We start from the raw sequence: 23,512 nt of genomic DNA on the forward strand, positions 1-23,512 counted from the left end.
TCACTGGGCAGTTTTGAAGGATCATTTCTTAGAGGCTATAGAGGACCAGCAAGATCACATCACAAGAGACTGAATATTTTCCAGTTGAAATTTCTAATCTAGGTACCACAACTGATTTCTAAAGCAAGAAAGAAAAAGCCAGAAGAAAAGAGGCATGATTCCAAAAAAGGGGGAAGAAAAAGCAATTTTTTTTTGGCCAGGAATTTGTACGCTCGCCCCAGGATTAACACCCTCAAAAAGTAGGTTTGGTAGCAGCTGCCAGAATCTGTACGAGACCAGTACCAGTCTTGTTCTTAGAGTTTTCTTACAGCTCAGCTGGCAATAATTCACTTTTTCTTTTATTTTTTCTTTTTTTATTTGTGATGATTCAGGTTTTTTTTGAATGTTTATTTATTTTTGAGACAGAGAGGGACAGAGCATGAATGGGGGAGGGGCAGACAGAGAGGGAGACACAGAATCCAAAGCAGGCCCCAGACTCCGAGCTGTCAGCACAGAGGCCAACACGGGGCTCGAACTCACAGACCGTGAGATGATGACCTGAGCTGAAGTCGGACACTCAACCGACTGAGCCACCCAGGCGCTCCCTCGATGATTCACTTTTAATCATCTGATTCTAGTTAGAGCGCAGAGACAAATTCATTTCTTCTTTCTCTCTCTTTTTAAAAATATCTCCTTACAACTTAAAAGAGGTTGGTTTGTACTTTGGTCTTGACTCTGCTGCCAGCTTGCCCGACTGGTTTTTCTCTGCAGAAGTCCAGCCCAACTTCCTCTTCTACCGAGTGCTTGCCATGTTTTCTGGTAATTTTCCCTAAGCGATTGTGCCTGGCACAGACCGGAACTGGCCACCTTTTGTCTCTGCCTGTTGACCAGCTATTCTGTCTCCGGCTCTCTTCCCACATCACCTGGCAGTGAAGTTTCCTTTTCCTAACCTCCCTCTCTAGGTCTAAAGAGTTTTATTCTCTTTAATATCACAGCACATCGACCATGACAGAGTGTACTTAGAGGATTATGCTTATTTGTAAGCATGTTTGTCTTCTTTGGATTGTCGGCTCCTTGACCACAATCCAAAGGGTTGTGTGCCGTTCATCTTTATATGCCTGGCCATAGTGGGTGCCGACAGAGCATTTACTGGACAAATGTTCAATACATTCTCTTTTGTTACATGCAACAAGATAATTTGAAGTTAGTAGGGAGCTTTTGATGTGAAAGAGATTAGTGAAAAGAATAAGAGCTTGTATTTTACTGTTCATTCTAAGACATGGAGAGCAACATATATTTAAGAAATATGGGTAGGGGGTGCCTAGGTGGCTCAGTCAAGCGTCAGAGTCAGATCATGATTTCAGCTCAGATCATGATCCCCGGGTCATGATATCAAGCCCTGTGTCAGGCTCTGTGCTGACAGTGCTAAGTCTGCTTGGGATTCTCTCTCTTTCCATCTCTCTCTGCCCCTTTCCTTGGTTATGCTCTCTCTCTCTTTCTAACAGAAAGGAAGGAAGAAAAAGAGAAAGAAAGAAAGAAGGAAAGAAAGAAAGAAAGAAAGAAAGAAAGAAAGAAAGAAAGAAAGAGAGAGAGAGAGAAAGAAAGAAAGAAAGAGAGGAAGGAAGAAAAGGAAGGGAGGGAGGGAGAAAATAAGAAAGAAATATGGATGAAAAGAATTGATTTGGTGATCATGGGACAAAACATCTTGGAGGATGGCATAATGAGGTACAACCAGTTCTCTGGCAGAGTTCTAGACAGAGTTTTCCATAGAACCTGACTATAGTACCTGGAGCCTCCCCTTTCTGGATGTAATTTTCTCTTTTTGTAGAATGGAGACAGGGGAGGAGATCATTTTACATGAATTTCAGGTCATTCAATCTCTGAAACCCTGTCATCCATCATACAATTACAATTGATTTATGGCCCATCTCTCTAGCCCCATAAAAAGGCACCTAAACATTTCTTATACCTTATCAGTCCTCTAGGTCCTTTTTCTTAGTTTCCTCCATTCATGCTCTTCTTCCCCTTCCTCTAGACCTGGTAAGTTTTGCCCTGAAGCTGCAGGATTCTTTGAACACGGTATTACATGGCTCTCCCATTTTTCTAGAGGGGGACCCTATTCACCTCGCCCCTGCCCACCTCTGCTTCATGACACCAGACAAGCCTTAGCACCTCTCCAGCTAGCCCTTACCTCCAGCTGGCCCAAGTAAGGTTTGACGGCCTCTTTGCATTTTGCCCTGTCTTCATTTTTTTTGTGAAGAAGCCATATTACCATAAAAATCTGCAGCTGCTTCCCCATCAGCACACCTCCTTCTCTTCTCTTTAATATGACAATAGTGATAAGTGCTGATTATAGAAGGTTTACTGCTGCCAGGTAGTTGTGATAGATATTTAATCACATCACTGTCCTTGCAGCGTTCCCAAGGGTAGACATTTTATGTTAATTTTGGAGGTGAGGAAACCAATTCTCAGATTGTTTAAATAACTCGCCCAGATTGTCCATTTCCAAAGCCGGTGCTATTTCTGCTGCACTGTGTTACATTTCAGCATATGGAGGCCCAGATCAATTTTTGTTGTTTTGTTCACATCAGCTCTTTATGTGTCTATGTGTTTCAGAAACAATGTTGTATCGCCAAAAAGAAAAACATTCCACCACACTTTACAACATATCAACTTGCTATTTTATTTTTATTATATACTTTTCTACTCCGTTTATCTTCACACATATTTTAAAGAGTTAGGATCATAATATGAATATAGTCCTTTTTCTAAAAGTAATCCTATAGGCACTTTCTTTGTTGCTTTTGTCCTCATCGTCATCTTTTTTTTTTAATGTTTATTTTTGAGAGAGAGTGTGAGCAGGGGAGGGGGGAGAGAGAGGGAGACACAGAATCCAAAGCAGGCTCCAGGCTCTGATCTGTCAGCACAGAGCCTGATGTGGGGCTCGAACTCACGGTTCATGAGATCATGACTTGAGCCAAAGCCGGATGCTCAACCGACTGAGCCACCCAGGTGCCCCTCGTCCTCATTGTCATCTTAAAGGCTGCATAATTTTTGTCAGATTGGCTTATCATAGTTTTTAAAGAGTGTTTTTCTGATGCAGAGCATTGAGGTTATTTCCATTTTGCGCTGTGATCAATTGTGTTATAATAATGATATTTATGGGGGCGCCTGGGTGGCTCAGTCTGTTGAGTGTCAGACTTCAGCTCAGGTCATGATCTCACACTCCGTGGGTTCAAGCCCCGTGTTGGGCTCTGTGCTGACAGCTTGGAACCTGGAGCCTGCTTCAGATTCTGTGTCTCCCCCTCTCTCTGCCCCTCCCCTGCTCATGCTCTGTCTCTCTCTGTCTCAAAAATAAATAAAAAAAAAAAAACATTAAAAAAAATAAAAAAATAATGATATTTGTATACTTTTTAAGATTAATGGTAATACATTGGCTTTTAAAAACTATTTTATCGTGGAAATTTTGAAATACTCACAAGAGACTAGAAGGGACCTGCCTTTATCTGTTATGCTGCTTCAATAATAATTAACGTTTTGCTCATGGTGTCTCAGTTACTCCCCCACTTTTTTCTTGAGAACATTAAATTTGTCATTTTGTGTCAGGATAGACTTGTAACTGATGAGGACTTTCCCCAGTGTCATCTAGAAGTCTATGTTTAAACTTCCCTGATTATCATCAGAGTGACTTTTCACACTTGGTTTGTGCAAGTTAGGATCCAAATACAGTCCAGTTGGTTGTTACATCATTAAAGTTTTATTCATTCCAAATGACACACACACACACACACACACACACACACACACACACACACACATTTAATGCCATCAATTTGTTGGAGAGATGATGTCAGAATTTCTGTAGAATGTCCAATGATCTAAGGTTGGTTCTTTCTTCAAGGTAGCTTTTAACTACCATATATATCTACTATATTTGTTTTAACTGATAGATGTGAGAGCTTAATAAGATGGTGGTTCAATTCTTTTTTATTTTATTTTATTTTTTTGTTTTTTTAAATTTACATCCAAATTAGCTAGCATATAGTGCAACAATGATTTCAGGAGTAGATTCCTTAGTGCCCCTTACCTGTGTAGCCCATACCCCTTCCCACAACCCCTCCAGTAACCCTCAGTTTATTCTCCATGTTTATGAGTTTCTTCTGTTTTGTCCCCCTCCCTGTTTTTATATTATTTTTGTTTCCCTTCTCTTATGTTCATCTGTTTTGTCTCTTAAAGTCCTCATATGAGTGAAGTCATATGATTTTTTTCTTTCTCTGACTGACTAATTTCACTTAGCATAATACCCTCCAGTTCCATCCAAGTGGCAAATGGCAAGATTTCATTCTTTTTGATTGGTGAGTAATACTCCATCGTACAGATATGCTGCATCTTCTTTATCCATCCAAACACTGATGGACATTTGGGCTCTTGCCATACTTAGGCTATTGTTGATAGTGCTGCTATAAACACGGGGGTGCACACCTTCGAAACAGCACCCCTGTATCCAGTGGATAAATGCCTAGTAGTGCAACTGCTGGGTCGTAGGGTCTATTTTTAGTTTTTTGAGGAACCTCCATACTGTTTTCCAGAGTGGCTGCACCACCTTGCATTCCCAGATGGTGGTTCAATTCTTAAGAAAGAATACTTTGTAAGTGCGGTCCTTTTCACTTTGAGGTCAAACTTAGCATACCTCTTAGAACATTTTACTACATCATAAGCTTCTTCTCTTTCTTGTTCTGCCAAAAAGCCTCTTGTAACACGCAGTTTATTCATATACAAGCCCATTCATGTCAGGTACATATAACTGGATCCCTGCTAATCCCAGTCTCTTCTGCTCCAGGTACTGGACCCAGTGTTAACATTAACCAATTTCCTTATAGTCCTTTCAACCTTACTAGAAAACTAGGAATTGCCTGAGATACTTTTGAAAGCAGTTAGTGGTCCAAGAAAAACCTGGATTTGAAAGAGAAATAATTGAGAATTGAGGAAGGATGCCTCAACTGTAGACACTGAACGTTCTGTTTCACAGATTAAGTCCAAGTAGATCAGGCATGACTATCATAATGATGCCTTTACATGTTAGAGAAGGGTTGAGACCTACACCTGTCTTTATGCCTCTATCCTCTTTGAGCTTAGGGTAGTTTGAGGTTTCTTTTTCTTAAGAGTGTTAATATGAAACACCATCATCATAAATCACTAAGTTCTAATGAGTTTGCTTCCATCATACCGAATCCCTGGTCTAGAAGAGAGGAGTAGGACACTTGCTTTTCTCCCTAGAACACATTCCTCCTTGTTTTATTTATTTATTTATTTATTTATTTATTTATTTATAGTGTGGGGGAGGGGCGGAGAGAGAGTCTTAAGCAGGCTCTACACCCAGTGCAGAGCCTGACATGGGGCTTGATCTCACGACCATGATATCATGACCTGAGCTGAAATCAAGAGGTAGATGCTTAACTGGTTGAGCCACCCAGGCACTCCTCCTTCTTCTATTTTTAGATAGTGTTTGAGGGCCTCTTCAGGGCCACACATAATAAATACCCAGAGTGCCACCAAACAGAACAAAGACATGTCCAAGGTCTGAGATTCCCATAATTGTTCAGGAATTGGGAGAGGCAGAGTGATTTCTCCTTCCTTTCTGGTCCCAGGAAATTATAAGGCATGTGTAGCTTACCCTTTAGGTCATTAGGCAAAGTGAGATCTTCCACATCCTGGTTTGCCCAACTGTTCCAACGAACTACATCTTTACACTCCATAGGTAAAGCCATAGCATTACTGGGCAAGAAGACGTAAGGTCCCACAGCAACCCTCTCTATCATCCCTGCAACTAGAAATGCAGACGAGGTGCTATTACATTTCTCAAACATATGCCAAAGGCAGTTATATTACTGTGTTAATGGAAACATGGGTGGAAACAGCTCATGACAATAGCCTCAGAGAGAGGAGGGCTGTGTGGTGCTTTATCTAATGGGGTGACTTTTCTTTGAGGATTAAATTCAAGGATCTGAATGTTTTTCTTTTATCTTATCAGGCAGGCTGTGGACTGGAGACTGAATTTTGAACTTGAGTTGTAGGAATACATAGCCTTTCTTCATTCTTTTAGCTTCTCGTTGCTTATTTGTTTTATTCACTAGCACTGTATGATCCAGGGAGCTTCACTGGAAGGTCAGTCGCAGAAATTGAGAATCTGAAAATGGGGGGAGAAAAGATTCAACATTAGGTCATCTAATCCTGTAAATCATTGTTTAAAATTATTTTTGACAACTTGGTCTTTCCCCTGTTAAGTTTAAGCATTAACTGTTTTTTCCTATTTAGGTTTCTTAAGAAATGACTCTGCTGTGTATTAGGTATTACTGAGAATCCTCTTCTTTCTTTTTCTTAATTGTCGCCACATGTGCCTCTTTGGGCATAGCAAACAATCCTTTCTCTTTCTTAATTAACCTTTAAAATATTTAGAGCTTTAAAAATGGACACTTGGGTACTCTGCAGTCTATTTCCAGCATCTGTTCTTTGACTATGATTCTTATTACTCTTTGATAGTTCCATAATGTGTGTGCAAATAGTAGTGTGAGTACAGTGAGTAATGTGTGTGCCCTGTTGGAAAATTGCCATCAATGAGAGGAGAAAACAGTGTCCTACCTCTTTTGGTTCTGAACAAATCACGTAAGGAAAAGAAGTAAAATTGAAAGAAAGATGTTGCTCTAATCTTGAGTTTATATAAATAACTAATCTATGGATCCCTTTAAATGTATTTAGTATTTCTCAGGGGTAGCAAGACCTAGGCTAGAAAGGGTACTGTTTTCTTAGACAAGCCAGTAATTTGTCAGTTAAGCATACTTGGAAGTTGGAAATCTATTTTAAGGATCTGAACTCAATGGAAGACCATAGTATCACGGCGGGTAGAGTCAATCATAGTATGCCCTAAGAGATCACACTGTTTAATACTCTTACCTTGTACATGATAAAACTGAATGAAGCTCCTGAGTTTTTCTAGAGCAAATGGCTGTTAGTTGCTGAGCATAGTCAAGTTTTTTCCCCTGATATAGTCAAGTTTCCCCCCTCCCCAGTTGTTACGTCTAGTCAACACTAAGAAGGAATGACCTTACGAATTACTAACTCTCTTTTGCATTTTTATTTTATTAAAAAAATTTTTTTTTGTTTATTCATTTTCTGAGAGAGAGAGACAGAGTGTGAGCAGGGGAGGTGCAGAGAGAGAGGGAGGCGCAGAATCTGAAGCAGGCTCCAGGCTCTGAGCTGTCAGCAACATCATGACCTGAACTGAAGTTGGATGCTCAACTGACTACCCAGGCGCCCTGACTCTTTTGCATTTTTTAAAAAAAAACTTCTTATCATGGATTATTTCTCATTTTACAATAAATGTTAGTTTTATGTTCAACATTGTCACTTAGTAGTATTATTTGGCAAATACCAAAGAGTCAATGTGGTAAGGGCCTCCAAGATGATGTCAGATATGTGTAAATCCTTTTTCTGGTCATTTTGAAATTGCAAAAACAGTGACCAGCTCCATTATATCGTTCTGCCTGACTTTCCGTCAGCATCGAAACTATATGTGTTCACTAATGCAGGGAGGACAAAAATCATTCAAGTAGTACATGAAGGATGCTGGTAACTATTTCCAAGGTCAACAACAAAAATTTGCCCCTCACACTTTCCAGTGGGAAATATAAATAAGTTGGCACCAAACATGCATAATCCATTTTTGCCTTGAGATCAGGTGTGGACATAAGTCTTTGCTAGAAAAGGAACATCTCCCTTCCATTCTTCTTCTGTGTGCTTATGCAAATTTTCTTTTCCTTTCAGTGCCTTCCACTTATTTAATTCTCTTGCTTCTTTGTTGTTGTTACAAAAACACTTTATTGTAGAATGATTGACATGTAAAAAAAACTGTACATATTTAATGTACGCAACTTGAGTTTGGAGATAAGTGTCTACCTGTGAAACCATCACCACAATCTATGCCATAAAGCTGTTGATCACCTCCAAAAGTTTTCTGCTCCCCTCTTCACTTATTTTTTTCTCATCTATTTAATTCTTATCTTCTGGCAGTCTACTTTTGAAAAGAACCTTTCTGTTATCCATGGATATCATTTGCTCTCTGTTTTATCATGTTAACTTGCTGTCTCCTACTCTTTCCTTGTGAATATATACAATTAGTAATCTGGGGAACTGGAGTGTCCTACCCAGGAGTGCCCAGTCTATATTCATTTTCTCCTATTGCATAAGCAATTCTGGCTTCTAAGCAAACAAAGGAGTAAACTTCTGTGTATATGGATGCAACTAAAATAAAAAAGCTTGACTATCAGACATGAATCAAATGTGCTATACAGACTAATCCATTATTTGAGTATATCTGGGACTGCAGGAATTAATCTTAATCATGTTTATTCTTTTAAAAACATCAGCAGTTAAAAATTGCATATCTCATTATTAAAAATGGTTTTGGAGCTGAGATGTAATCTCCTAAATTAAAGAATTAAAATAAGAGCAGGATGATCCAGCTAACCATTTTTCTTCTTAAAACTTGAAATAAATGGAGATCAAGAATGTTAGACATCTTTAAATAAATCAGAGGTCTTATGACACTTCTAATATTTTATTAACAAAGTTTTGGTTTGATTTATTGGTGTAAAATAACTAGCAAGGTATTCTCTAAGTGCTGAAACGTAAATTACAAACACGAAACCTTGATTTATGTTAATGGCGGATAATATGTGGGACATGGCAAGTTAGCACAGATTTTACACTATTCCCTGTGTTGGGGGATGGAATCCGAGAAAAGAGCTGGAGAAAGGGCTGCCTTAGGCTCCATTTGTTGATATATGGGTGATGGCTGTCTTCTAAGAAATGATATAATCCTGATGATGGGAACTTTCACTTCTATTCCAGCCACCTCCAGATTTTAGTGAAATCTGCTCGACATTTCCGAGTCCCTAGGAAGGGTCAGAGGCATTCAGATCTCTGCAAGAATGGCAGAGTTCTGAGAAAAAAACAAAAAAGTGTCTGCGTTGGTAAATATTGGGTCTCTCTGATCTCTTGCAGGATGTTAACATTTTCATATTTCTCAAAGTACTTTCATCTCCCCCACCTCCTAGACCCTCAGTGACACCCACTGCCAATTTCCAATTCTGTGTCATTCCAAAATAGGCCCTCTGTGTTGTTCACCTGGACTGCTTGTCATTGCCAGGGAGAAATTGCACGGTTCTGCAAATCGGCATCAGTCCACATTTTCGTTTGCCAACCTCAAAACTGTTGTCTGCCTCATGCTCCGTCTCCCTGTTCCTTGCCTGGCTAGCCTCTCCTCATCTTTTAGGTGTCAGCTTAAACTTAACAGCCTCAGAGAAATGCTCCATGATCTCCTCATCTGATTAGACTCCCCCCTTGCCCGATGTCCTGCTCATCTATTTCATGACACTTTGGACTTTATAATTCTTTATGTAAGTCTTTGCCTGACTGATTGTCTCCACAACTAATTTCTTGTGCATGGAGACAGCATCTGTTTTATTAATTCCTGTAGTGTAGCTCTTCTGGCATACCATAGGTACTCAGGATGAATTTTTGTATAAATGAATAAATTGTAAGATTGTGCTTGAAGGAAAAGCATTCCCTAATTAAAAAAAACAACAAAAAAACAAGTTTAGGGGCGCCTGGGTGACTCAGTCGGTTAAGCATCCAACTTCGGCTCAGGTCATGATCTTGGGGTTTGCAGGTTCGAACTCCACGTCAGGCTGTGTGCTGACAGCTCAGAGCCTGGAGCCTGCTTCAGATTTTGTGTCTCCCTCTCTATGCCCCTCCCCCGCTTGTGCTCTGTCTCTCTCTCTCTTTCAAAAATAAATGAAACATTAAAAAAAAAAATTAAAAAAAACAAAACAAGTTTGAAGAGCATCACTTTCAATGAATGTGGCCATAGCACAAGAGATACCCTTACCGATGTCAGGTTGCGTATACGTGCCACATAAACTTTTTATTTGTGGTGACACAAATGGACTCTTGTGTTCTGACTTTGGAACACGCGGCAGTTGCTAAGCCTTTGTGATAGTGGTTGTCAGCCTCCTTTTGTCTGCAGGCACACACGAGCTGATGCTCTGTGGCTGTGTGCCACGAGAACCCAAACAGCCAGTGAACGTGGCTCCCAGGACCCTGCCTCTCCCTGCACTTCTTTCTCCCTGACTTGAGAAACTGTTTGGGGATGCAAGTGAGTGGGTGAATGTGAGTGCAAGGCTGTTAGAAGGATTATCTCAAATCTGTTCTAATTTATATTAAAAAGCAAAAGATAAACCAATTATAGATTTGGAGTTTTTTAAAAAAAATAGTAATGAGTCACTTGCTACATATCTCACAGCCAATCAGGGCACATCAGTGTGGCATGACATGTGTTGGCGTTTTAGAAATTAATCCCAAGCCACTGGGGAGAATTTTATCACTCGTAACTTTTGGGGAAGAAGAAAGCACATGAGTTGAGATCATAAGATAGCCAGCCCTATTAGGAGAGGAGCTCATGGAAATAAAAATTGCATAAAAGTGTATAGTGTTACTTATAAGGTATTACCCCTGATGCCCTCCCTCAGTGACTAATGTAAAATACTTATTATTTAAGTTGAACCATATGAATGGAGATATGGGACATCTTTAGCTAAAAATGCAATTTCATATGGTTCGAACTAATTAGTTTGTTAATGTTTTCTATTCATCTAAAATGCACTTGGAAATGAGCTATAAGCACTTGCAAAAATGAGAAAAGCAGCATAACCCTGTTTTTTTTGTGTGTGTCCCTTTTAGTGACTTTTTTCTCAGAACAAGTATGCTCATCAATGAGCCTGTTGATCTTGTTTGCACATCCTTAGCCCAGCACTGGTCTAAGAGCTCTCTTGGGGATACGGAGACGCCTGGGGTAGCACTGGGCAGTGCTACAGTCCAGATGCAAGAATAAGATACACCTGGAAAAGAAAGCATTTGATACTTACTAAATTATGCAGTCCTGCCCAAAAAGAATGGCTTGTCTGTCACTGTTGTTCCTCTTGTCTGGCCATATATGTATTTTGAAAAGCTTTGTATTTCAAAAAATAATTTTATATTTATAAAAGAGTTGCAATGATTGTACAAAGATACACTCAGCTTTCTGTGATGTTAACATCTTACATAATTATGGTACAACTATCGACCTAAGATATTACCGCTGGTACATTTACTATTAACTAAACTACAGATTTTATTCCAATTTCATAAGTTTTTCCATTAATATGCTTTTTCTGTTTCAGGGTCCAATCTGTTGACAGTACAACATTACATTTAGCATATATGTGTTTTAATAATGATACTATATAAAAGTAAGAAGGAAAGTATTTTACCCATACTCAGATATCACTGCTGTTAATATTTTGGTACATTTCTTGCTGACAGCGTGCACATAACCACACACATCAGGATCAAACTACATACCTGTTTTGGTACTCTAGTTTTATCATTTAACAAATCATAAATATTGCTCTATGTTATTAGTTACTGTTTGAAAATATGTTTAACGTGTATATAATTTTTTATCATATTGATATGATAACAAAAGCTATGTTCACATTACCAGGTTATTGAATGCTCGTGTCCATTTTGCTCTTACAAATGTCTCTGTGATGATTTGCAGTGCACATGAGCTCTGGGCAGTTTTCATATATCTGCAGGGTGATGACAAGGAAGAATATATAATGTGAATATCTATGGATTTTCCCCTTTTATTATTTTTTTTTATTGAGACATCTTTTATTGTATTTTTAAATTCAAGAGCAGCACATTTAAACTATACTGAAATCTCTAAAATTGAAAATGAAAATCTTCTCTTACTCTGGTAGACTGCCTTCCCTGAGGAAAACAAAGTATCATGAGGTCTCTGGCTTTAACTTGAACCTGTGTGCCCAAAATTATTAGGGGTGTTTCCGGCAACGGTGTAAAAGTGCAGCTTCAAACCTGAGCTTTTCGTAAGTGTGCAAAGTTCCCATGGGCTCTCAGGAAGAATATCCTAGCCCCATTATCTTTTGATTTGTGGCCAAAGGCGCCTTGCGTTGGACATCCCCTGTAGTTCTGGAGGACCATTTTTATTTTCAGGATTTTGCTGCTTATTTGTTGCTGAGGAGTCAGTTTCATTACTCGGTAACAGAATGCAACACCAGGGAAAAAGGATCCCCTGACTGTCCCTGCCTTCTGGAATAGATAATTCATCCGTTCCCAGGACACTACGGCTTGCAGAGGGGACGAGGCCCAGAGCGGTCATCAGCTGACACTGTTGTTGGCCACGAGAGTATCAGGGAAGCATATTGGGACCCCTGGCTCCTACAGGCACTAGCCATGGTGACTGGACACTGGAGCACATTATTGATGTCAGGGCTTACTACAACCAGGGAACAGAGCACAGGTAATGAAAAGGATGGCCTCTGAAGTTAGACAGCCTGGGCTCAAATCCTAGCAGGTAGGATCTAATGCCTACTAGGGATTCTCAGCTTTAAGCAAGTAACTGAGCCCCTCTGAACCTGAGCTTCTCAACTGTAAAGATGAGATCGTTATACAGGCTGTTATATAATTTGAACAAGATGTGAAAATGTTTGGTGCAGTGCACTGGGCACATAGTATGCCATCAAATAAAAGCTTGTTAAATGAAGAGATGAATGAATGACTCATGGAGCCAGTTGAACACCCTACTTTTAAAATAGCGTTGTGGTTGGGGCACCTGGGTGGCTCATCCGTTAAATGTCCGACTTCAACTCAGGTCATGGTCTCGCGGTCTGTGAGTTTGAGCCCTGCACCGGGCAATGCGCTGACAGCTTAGAGCCTGGATCCTGCTTCAGATTCTGTATTTCCCTCTCTCTCTGCCCCTCCCCCACTCGTGCTCTGTTTCTCTCATTCTCAAAAATAAATAATAAAACATTAAAAATTTCTTAAAAATTAAAATAAAAACAATAGCACTGTGGCTATTTGTGATAGAGAGCATAAGAAATATCAATGCGATGAGTTAAGTGTCAATTTCTTTTCTTCCCCAGGGTTGCAGAAAACAGAAACCAACTCCAGCTAGCTCCCATGAAAGGAATTTATTGATAGGACACCCGGGTCCTGACATCTAAGAGTTAAAATAACCAGTCTTTGGATGAGCCAGAGCCAGGCAACTACAGGGCCCTCAGAAAAGGACAATTATGGACTTCTCTAGAACACTGACATCCATATTTCTCATTTTAGCGACCTGTAGTGTCAGATGAATGAGCTCTGGCCAGGAAGATAGGGTCCATGATTGCTAGAGGACCCTTGTCTGTATCAGGGGCAATTCCCAAGGCAAGGGGAATATTAGGAGCTAGTAAATTTTTAAGGCTTTAATGAGGTGTAATTGTCATATAATAAACTATACCTATTTAGAATGTACAAATGGATGTATTTTCATATATACACAAAATTATATACAATTATATTTATATTATATATTATATCTATTTATCAGGAAAACTATAACTGTGATGAAAATAATGAATATATCCATCATCCTTGAAAGTTTCTTTGTGCTCCTCTGTATTCCCCCTCTCCTACCTCTCTGTGCTCCTCTACCTGTTCCCAGCCAATCACTGATCTGCTTCTGTCGCTATAGATTAATTTGCATTTTCCAGAATTGTGTATAAATGGGATCATATAATATGTGCTCCTTCTTGTCTGTTTTTTTTCACTTGGTATAATTATTTTGAGATTCACCTATGTTGTAGCTTGCATCAGTGCTTCATTCTTTTTCAAGGCATGTAATATTCCATTGTATGGATATACCACAGTTTGTTTATCCATTCACTTCTTCATGGGCATTTATGTTGCTTCTGGTTTGGAGCTCTTACCAATAAACTTGCTATGAAAATTCAGGCACAAGTCTTTGCTTAGGTATGTGTTTTCACTTTTCTTGGGTAAAAACCTAGGACTAGAATGGCTGGGTCATATTCTAAGTGTATATTTAATTTTTTCAGAACCTGCCAAGCAGTTTTCCAAAGTGGTTGTTGCATGTGTTACATTCCCACCAGCAATGTAGGAGAGTTCCAGCAGTTCCATATCCTCACCTCCACTTGGTATGTATCCAGAACTTATTTTTAGAAAACTCTCAAAACTTAATACTAAGAAGACCAATAACCCAATTTTTAAAAATGAGTAAAAGATTTCAATAGATAATTTGCTGAGGAAGATATACAGCGGCAAACAAACACATGAAAAGATATTTAACATCATCAGTCATTAGAGAAATGAAAATTAAAAGCACAGTGGCAAACTTATTCAAATAGCTAACATTCAAAGGAAGCTAATAATTTTACATTATTCTGCTGCCCATTTTATAGATGAGAAAACTGAGGCTCCAGGAATTAAGTGACTTGACCAAGCTATCCAGTGATAGAATTTGAATTTGAACCTGGGTCTGCTAACCCCTGGTTAATCTTGATGCTATGCCAGCAGTAGTCCTTTGAAGTAGGCTTCACAAGCAAGATTGAAAACAGGGGAACTCACTTACTACTCAGGAGTAAAATTTCCATTTCCTCTCCTGATGAGACAGGCTACCACCACTCATAGTGAACTTTATGGAACTTCAAGTTTTGGTGTCTGTTTTGCCTAAATGATAGATTTTGTTTTTCTAACATCCAGCTTCGTCTAGGTGCCTCTGAGAGAAGTACTCAAAGTATGGGGATGCCCACCAAAGCTTCTTTGGTCCAATGAAGACAGAGGTCTGTTTAACCATGATCATTACGAGTATAAGTTTTGTTTTGTTTTGTTTTGTTTTGTTTTGTTTTGTTTTGTTTTGTTTTGTGGGGGGGTGAATTCAGACAGATCTTAGTTTGAACCATAGATCTACTGTTTCTTAACTATGTGATCCCAAACAAGTTACTAAATACTTCGAGTTTGATTTCTTTGTCTGTAGACTGGGAATGATACTGACCTTACAGTGTTTTAAGGGTTAGAGGAGCCCATGTGTATACAGAGTTTGCCACAGTGTCCTGCACTTAACAGATGCCCAAAACACTATTACCATGTCACAAATAATAATACATAACCCCACTAAGAATAGGTGTGTTAAGCTTCTCACTCACTACGAAACCTACCTAAACCACAAGCTCATCACTAGCTTATGTCTCACATTTCTCTGTAGACTTGCTCCTTTCTTTAGGAAATGCTAATCCACCATTAGAGAGGATGGTATTTAATTCTATAGGAATCACTAAGTCTTAAGAAATAGTTATTCTTTAATTGTAAATGTATCCTTCAGTTAGAAATATTCTTTGAAGGGAGTATCTGTGGTTGCCGTTGGGCCACATCAGCGGAGTACGTGCATGGATGCTCTAGAGTTCAATGATCAGATATGCAGGAATCGCGTGGTGTAAAGAAATCAAAGTAAATGTAATAAAGAGCTCCGCAGGGGCGCCTGGGTGGCGCAGTCGGTTAAGCGTCCGACTTCAGCCAGGTCACGATCTCGCGGTCCGTGAGTTCGAGCCCCGCGTCAGGCTCTGGGCTGATGGCTCGGAGCCTGGAGCCTGTTTCCGATTCTGTGTCTCCCTCTCTCTCTGCCCCTCCCCCGTTCATGCTCTGTCTCTCTCTGTCCCAAAAATAAATAAAAAACGTTGAAAAAAAAAAAATTAAAAAAAAAAAAAAAAAAAAAAAAAGAGCTCCGCAGAGCACCGTTACTCACGCTCAGGTTGCTTGGCTTACAAACCTTATCAGGCACTCACACTCTGTACACTTCCTTCATCCTTTACCCGCTCTGACGCCACCAGCTCTTTTTCCAGGCGCCTGGAGGTGCTGCTTTAGCTACCAACGATCTGTTTCCTCTGTCCTGTTATTTTGTTTCTGAAATGCAATCAGTGTTTTCAGTCTGTACTTGGGGACTACAGGGAGCTTCCTCCAAGCGCCTGGATGTAAAATTATGAGGGGAGACAAGCCAGTTTCTCTGGTGGACACCTCCAGCCACTTTCTCTCAGGTAGTCCAGTAACGAGCTGGCCCTGCAGAAAGAGCCAGAGATTGTACTGGTTGGCACCAATGCGCGTAATGTGAACTTCGCAGATGATGGCCTCTGAGTGTACAGGGTTTTTCACACTGGCAAGGCTCTTGTGGTATGGGGTGGCAGAGCACTGGGGAGGTCTTTATCCTAGAACACGACTTAAATGGTCTCCAGCTGTGCTGGTTTAAGCGGGACACACCTACCTTAAATCTTGGGATGGCCGGAGACTCAGGACTGCCTCCAACATGTTCCTTGAGCCCAAATGTTGATACTTTCATCATTGTGTGTCATTGTGGTGTTTGACCCTCTCTCTTTTGCAACAGAAAAATACTTTATACTTTTTTTTTTTTTATAATTTGACTTAAAAACAAGCTTATAACACTTTAGAGTGGAGATGCTTAGATTCAACCCCAAGGCCTGCAAGATATACTCATAACTCATCTGGTAGATCCATTTATTCCTTTTTTTTAAAAAAGTTGTGTAAAATACAGGCAACATCAAGTTTACATCTTTCCCATTTTTGAGTGTGTGGTTCAGTGGTACTAGATACATTCATACTGTTGTGCAACCATCACCACCATCTGTCTCCAGAATTATTTTCATCTTGCAAACTGAAACTCTATACCCATTAAAGAATAGCTCCTCATTCCCTTTTATCCGCCCCTGACAGCCACTGTTCTTTCTGTCTCTGTGATTGTGCTTACTCTAGGTACCTCATGTCACTGGAGTCATACAGTATTTGTCTCTTTGTTCCATTCATTCTTAAGGTATGTTGATAGACTCAGAAGGTAGGAGATTTTCTAGAATGCTTGGCAAGGAAATCCATGTAGAAAGTTGGGTAAATCGTGCTATCTACCTTGATACCATTAAGCACTTGTGTATCTGGTTTTCCTCATTCCAATTCCATGTTCACAGAGCAATCCTCTGATTATGTTATGGTTTCTCAGAGTAGATCCAATTAGTTGCCTCCTCTCCCAGCATCCATCCCATCCCATTTACACTGTACAGCATTGTGTCACAGTTTGGGGGGTATTGACCTCCCTTAACTCCAGAGGTGAACCATAAACCAATTCTCAGGAACCCATATGCTTTTTTAAACATTTAATTAATTAATTGTTTAATTTACATCCAAGTTAGTTAGCATATGATTTCAGGAGTAGATTCCTTAATGCTCCTTACATATTTAACCCATTCCTCCTCCCACAACCCCTCCAGTAACCGTCTGTTTGTTCTCTATATTTAAGAGTCTCTTATGTTTTGCCCCCTCCCTGTTTTTGTATTATTTTTGCTTCCCTTTATTTATCTTCATCTGTTTAGTATCTTAAATTCCTCATATGAGTGAAGTCATATGGTATTTGTCTTTCTCTGACTGACTAATTTCATGTAGCATAATACCCTCCAGTTTCATCCACGTAGTTGCAAATGGCAAGATTTCATTCTTTCTGATTGCTGAGTAATGCTCCATTGTATACATATACCACATATTCTTTATCCATTCATCTGTTGATGGACATTTGGGCTCTTTCCATACTTTGGCTATTGTCCATAGCATTGCTATCAACATTGGGGTGCATGTGTCCCTTCGAAACAGCACACCAGTATCTCTTGGGTAAATACCTAGTAGTGTAATTGCTTAGTCATAGGGTAGTTCAATTTTTAATTTTTTGAGGAACCTCCACACTGTTTTCCGGACTGGCTGCACCAGTTGGCATTCCCACCAGCATGACAAAAGTGTTCCTCTTTCTCTGCATCCTTGCCAACATCTGTCGTTGCCTGGGTTGTTAATTTTAGCCATTCTGACAGGTGTAAGGTGGTATCTCATTGCGGTTTTGATTTGTATTTGCCTGATGATGAGTGATGTTGAACATTTTTTCATGTGTCGGTTGGCCATCTGGATGTCTTCTTTGGATAAGTGTCTATTCATGTCTTGTGCCCATTTCTTCACTGGATTACCATTTTTGGGGGTGTTGAGTTTGATAAGTTCTTTATGGATTTTAGATATTAACCCTTTATCTGATATGTCATTTGAAAATATTTTCTACCATTCTGTCAATTGCCTTTCAGTTTTGCCAATTGTTTCCTTCACTGTGCAGAAGCTTTTTATTTTGATGAGGTCCCAGTAGTTCATTTTTGCTTTTGTTTCTTTTGCCTCCAAGGACACGTTGAGTAAGCAGTTGCTGTGGCCGAGGTCAAAAAGGTTTTTGCCTGCTTTCTCCTCTGAGAATTTGATGGCTTCCTGTCTTACATTTAGGTCTTTCATCCATTTTGAGTTTATTTTTGTGTATGGTGTAAGAAAGTGGTCCAGCTTCATTTTTCTGCATGTTGCTGCCCAGTTTACCCAGCACCACTTGCTGAAGAGACTGTCTTTATTCCATTGGATATTCTTTCCTGCTTTGTCAAAGATTAGTTGGCCATACATTTGTGGGTCCATTTCTGGGTTCTCTATTGTGTTCCATTGATCTGAGTGTCTGTTCTTGTGCCAATACCATACTATCTTGATGATTACAGCTTTGTAATATGCCTTGAAGTCTGGGATTGCGATGCCTCCAGCTTTGGTTTTATTTTTCAAGATTGCTTTGGCTGTTCTGGGTCTTTTCTGGTTCCATACAAATTTTAGGATTGTTTGTTCTAGCTCTGTGAACAATGCTATTTTAAATAGCAATGTTATTTTAATAGGCCCATACTCTTTGTCACAGCCATTGACTTGGCTATGGACACTGACCTAGGCCTAAACCAATCCTCTGGCTATAGTAATTAATTAATGGACAGGTACCTACCTAAGTTGGCCCAATCAAAGTGAAGTTTAAGAACTTTGATAGTTAGACAGAAAGAAGCCATCCTTATTTTACTGAAGTTGAATTAAAAAAAAAATGTGCATACATCTTATTGCTGTAAGCAGCCACTTTGTAACCATGAGAAGAAGTAATCCTAGAAGGGTCTCAATATTATGGAAAATAGAGTGAATATATGGAAAGAAACTTAATCTTTGGTGACAGCCTTAAACTGCTGGATCAGGCCTTACCTGAAACACTCCCTACCACAGACCTTTTGAGCTCTTGAGTTAATAAATTCTCTTTTTGTTTAACCAAATGAGCTGGGTTTTACTTGTTTTTAGGTACACTTTAATAGATTATCCATAAAAATCTGTGTACAGGGTCAGAAAACAATGATTAGATGGACTTTATACATTCCCTTTGGTACTAATTTCTCATTGTGAAAAAATAAAGTGTTATTTCAATTTGACACATTATTTTCTTCAGCTTGTTTAATGTGATATATGGATTCTTCCCCAGGAGGCTGACAAATTTTAATTTCTGGCTTTGTCCTACAAGGGACCACGGTAATATTGTCAAGGTAAGGAATAGTATATTAAGGGGGTGTCTTGGGAGAAGACCTTAATGACCATATATGGTCTGCCTTGAAAGCTCTACTTGAATTTGAGCTTCCATTTCATCCCTTTGAACTTCTGTAGCCACTGGAAATTCTTCTGAATATCTGTGATTGCTCTAAATTAGCGACCAATGCCAGCTGTGCTGTTGGCTACCTGGTCTCTCACACTTGGTTCCCCAATCCTGAGAGTCTCTTACCTTAGGTCCTGTTGCGTTCTCTAGTTACCAAAGGGTAGCCAAGTCTGCTTTCTACAAAGCTGTGAGCCCTTTGCACGTGGCCACGTTGGAAGTGATAACATCCAGCACAATGCCTAGTATATAGTGCGTTGACTCTGCATCTGAGGGCCCCCCCCTCGTTCTGTCTTTGGCAGCCCTGAGAAGGTTAGAAGATACCAAGTTCAGTGAAGGCTCAAACTTTTTCCCCATCTTGTTAGACACTCTTCCCAGTTATCCAGAGGTACTGGATGATAATTTTTGTGTGTGGTAAAATTGTGTGTTCTCAGTGTTTCCCTCCTTCCTACTCCTCTTAAAGAGATCTGTGTATCATTTCCTCTTTTGCTGGCCCTGGGTAAAAATATACTACACATAGAACAGGAGGGTTGTTTCCAAATGGTGTACCCATGAAACATTTCTTTCTAAAAGGACTCAAGATTAAAAAAAAAAAAAAAAAAAAAAGGTGGTACTGTAATTATACAGAAAATCTGAGTGTTTTTTGCTTTTAATTTTACTCTAGAAGTTAAGGGCTCTTTGAATGAAGGGAGAGTTGTGGATGAAATTCTGTTCAGCCTTCCTTTAGGAAATGTTCATGGACATACGCTCCATCAGTTTTAGCTAAATGCAGAGAGGCTTGTCCTGTCACCATCAAGACAAGACATACTTGGAATTCCAGTCCATAAACATTTAAATGCGGTCACTCTAAACCTATTGTGGCCCTGACTTGTATTTTCTCATTTCTAGTGACGGGACCATTTTTTAACAGAGCATTCTGTGTGAACTGGTTGAATGGAGTGCCATGAAAGTCTTTAATAAATTATAGGTGGATTTATGGGTTCTGCTCTGGACCAAGGTAGGTTGGCTGAGTTGAAGTGAATTGGGACATATTCATCCAGAAGGTCCAGTGGGGCCTTAGGGAAAAGAGATTCACGAATGGATGCGATGTTTTTCACCTCATAGGCTTCCTATTGTACATGGGCAACCGTTTCTAGGATTGAATAATCCCATCTCATTAATGTGACACATTGTCTAGTTGGTTATTTAGAACAACTTCTTCAGAGTAACCCAAGTTACCTTTTGTACAATCATAGGAGTGAGCAAACTCTCAAAATCAGCCCCATGGTTAAAACAGCAAAGCATCAAAGCAATCCAAGATGGATGGTCCTCATTTATAGGCTTCACATCTTTAAGAACAGATACTTCACATCCTCTCTTGTGACTAGTGTTTCCCAGTGTGTATTATATTTTCTACCTCCTGTGCTCCCATTAGGAGGAAGAGATGACTATAGATGATGGGTCAGAGCTTTGCTGAGCTTGGCCACTTGGAGGGATGTCATTGGCTGTGTCAGTCTACTTGATTGTCCATACTTGTTTATAAGTAAACCTCCGGGGCGCCTGGGTGGCTTGGCCGGTTAAGCGTCCGACTTCGGCTCAGGTCATGATCTCACCGTCTGTGAGTTCGAGCCCCACATCGGGCTCTGTGCTGACAGCTCAGAGCCTGGAGCCTGTTTCAGATTCTGTGTCTCCCTCTCTCTCTGCCCCTCCCCTGTTCATGCTCTGTCTCTCTATGTCTCAAAAATAAATAAACGTTAAAAAAAAAAAAATTAAAAAAAATATAAGTAAACCTCCTGTGAACTGTGCTTGTGAGAAAAATGTGAAGATGAGAGGGAGCTAGGTTCTAAATTAGACAGCAGTGTTTCCCTAAAAGTGGGGCCAAAGTGGTAGCAGAAGCTGTGTGTTTGGACATACTTGCTGGAATAACTGGGATTTTTGAAGGAAAGTTCAGAAATCCTGAAGATTATGTATGTTGAACATGCATATTGAAAAGGAGAAGGTGCCTGGGTGGCTCAGTTGGTTAAGCGGCTGTCTTCGGCTCAGGTCATGATCTCGAGGTCCATTAGTTCGAGCCCCACGTCGGGCTCAGTGCTGACAGCTCAGAGCCTGGAGCCTGCTTTGGATTCTGTGTCTCCCCCCTCTCTGCTCCTTCCCAGCTCACACTCTGTCTCTGTCTCTCTCAAAAATAAGTGTTTAAAAAAAATTAAAATAAAAGAAAAGGAGAGAGCTGTTCCATTTCCTGCCGAAAACAATCACATGGACTTAATTCCTACCTGAATAAAGGTGTGCATTGTGCCTCCCTTTTTCTTGACATGAGTTTCTCTTCATCTCTTTGGGATGGTTGATAATAAGAGGGGATGTCTGGTATCTGTCTTCACTGAACTTGTGTGGTCACTTTCTGCTGCTCAGGACAGCGATACAGCTAAGTGACACCGCTCAGCTAATGACTGATGTTTCTAAAGCAAAACAAGGGCAGTTTTATCTAAGAGAAAATTTTCTTCCCTTATTTTCCTCTTTCAGAAGATCCCTGGGAAGGCTAGAATTTATATGCTGTGTGTGCACTTTAAGAGCTCCTGGTGGATGGTGCAAAGGACAAGATAAAAATAAAGAAGGGAAGATAATGAGCAAACTCCTCTTTGTTGGCAAAAATCTTTGTTTTTCTGCCTCCAAAGTTTTCTGTAACGTTTCCATTGACCTAGAAGCTATTGTGCTTTCTGGTGAGTTTCTGTGAAGGCCCTACTCTTTGTGGAGAAAGGCCAACAAAAGAGCAATTCCTGATGCATGGGATGGAATTGTCTCTTCTATAGAATCAAGTTGTAAAACGAATCTGGACATTTGTCTGGGGGTGTCTTAACACTGGAAGCAGCTTTACGCAAGTAAGAAAGAAATGGAACTAGTGATCAAAGTGTATTGATATTTTTAGGATCTTGGTACATATTGCCAGTGTGAACCCAAGAGAGGTCACAGTAGTTAATACACACACTAGCTGGGTCGGAGCACTCAGCAACATTATTACTACATTTTACATCTTTACTAATGTGGTAGACTGAAAAAGACGTTGAACCCGATTCAAAAGTCTGCTTACTGTATGGTTCTATTTATGTGATATCCTGGAGAAGGAAAAGCTATTGGGGGAAAAATGTTGGATCAGGGTTTGGGTGTGAGAAGGAGTGACAGGAGAGAGATCGGAGGGAATTTCTTGGGGGTAATGGAAATGTTCCGTATCTCGATCTTGCTGGTGTTTTCATGACTATATGTATTTGTCAAGACTCACTGAACTATACACTTGAAAAGGGTGAATTTTGCTGTACATAAATTATACGTCAATAAACCTGACTTTTAAAAAATGACATTGCCTTGTGGTTTTAAGTCACAGCTCTTTGGCTTTGCAGTGAAATTGAGCAGCTTTATATTTATTTGCCATTTATAGTCCTTCTTTGGAGAATTGTCTTTTCATCCCATTGCAGAATTGTCTGCAGGGTCTGAGACTTTTTCCTACTAATGGGGATAATCTTTTAATATTGCCTGTCAAACTTGCTATTTTTTTTTCCTGAATTTCTTTTACCTTTATTTGTGACTATTTTATTTGATCTAGCCTAATTTATTGACTTTTACTCTAGTGGTTGCTTTACTTTTCTAGCAGAACTTGCTGATAGAAACTCTTGAAACACTGAAATGTTTCAGTACATGCTACTTCAGTTTCCCTTGGGAATTCATCAGGTATGGTGTGGGAAGTCTTTTCAAAATAAAAGAGGAAAACAGGGGCGCCTGGATGTCTCATTCCGTTAAGCGACAGACTCTTGATTTCGGCTCAGGCCACGATCTCATGGTTGTTGAGATCTAGCCCTAAATCTCCGTGAGTAACATCTGCACCGAGTATGGAGGCTGCCTAAGAGTTTTTTTTTTCTCTCTCTCTACTGCCCCATCCCCTCTCGTGCTCTGTCTCTTAAAAAACAAAACAAAAACAAACAACAAAACCTCCAAGAAAACCAGAAGAAAGAAACGAAAAGAAGAAAACAACTCCTCCATGCATCATTGTAATAGTTGCCCTTCTTCAAAGTCACTCACTGGGCTCATCCTGTCCTC

At 39.9% G+C, this 23,512-nt stretch overlaps 1 long non-coding RNA gene across 1 annotated transcript in view; it reads left to right on the forward strand.

Annotated features, from left to right (window-relative positions):
• Positions 1-22,776, forward strand: part of LOC131491817 (uncharacterized) — a 28,842-nt gene extending 6,066 nt beyond the window's left edge. The window contains exons 4-8 of the long non-coding RNA XR_009251659.1: positions 13,977-14,075; positions 14,641-14,745; positions 19,283-19,343; positions 20,336-20,444; positions 21,947-22,776. This is a non-coding gene — a long non-coding RNA (uncharacterized LOC131491817). The remainder of the gene's footprint in view (positions 1-13,976; positions 14,076-14,640; positions 14,746-19,282; positions 19,344-20,335; positions 20,445-21,946) is intronic.
• The last annotated feature ends 736 nt before the right edge of the window (positions 22,777-23,512 follow it).

The sequence above is a fragment of the Neofelis nebulosa genome, chromosome 12, assembly GCF_028018385.1.
Source record: "Neofelis nebulosa isolate mNeoNeb1 chromosome 12, mNeoNeb1.pri, whole genome shotgun sequence".
NCBI classification, from domain to species: domain Eukaryota; kingdom Metazoa; phylum Chordata; class Mammalia; order Carnivora; family Felidae; genus Neofelis; species Neofelis nebulosa.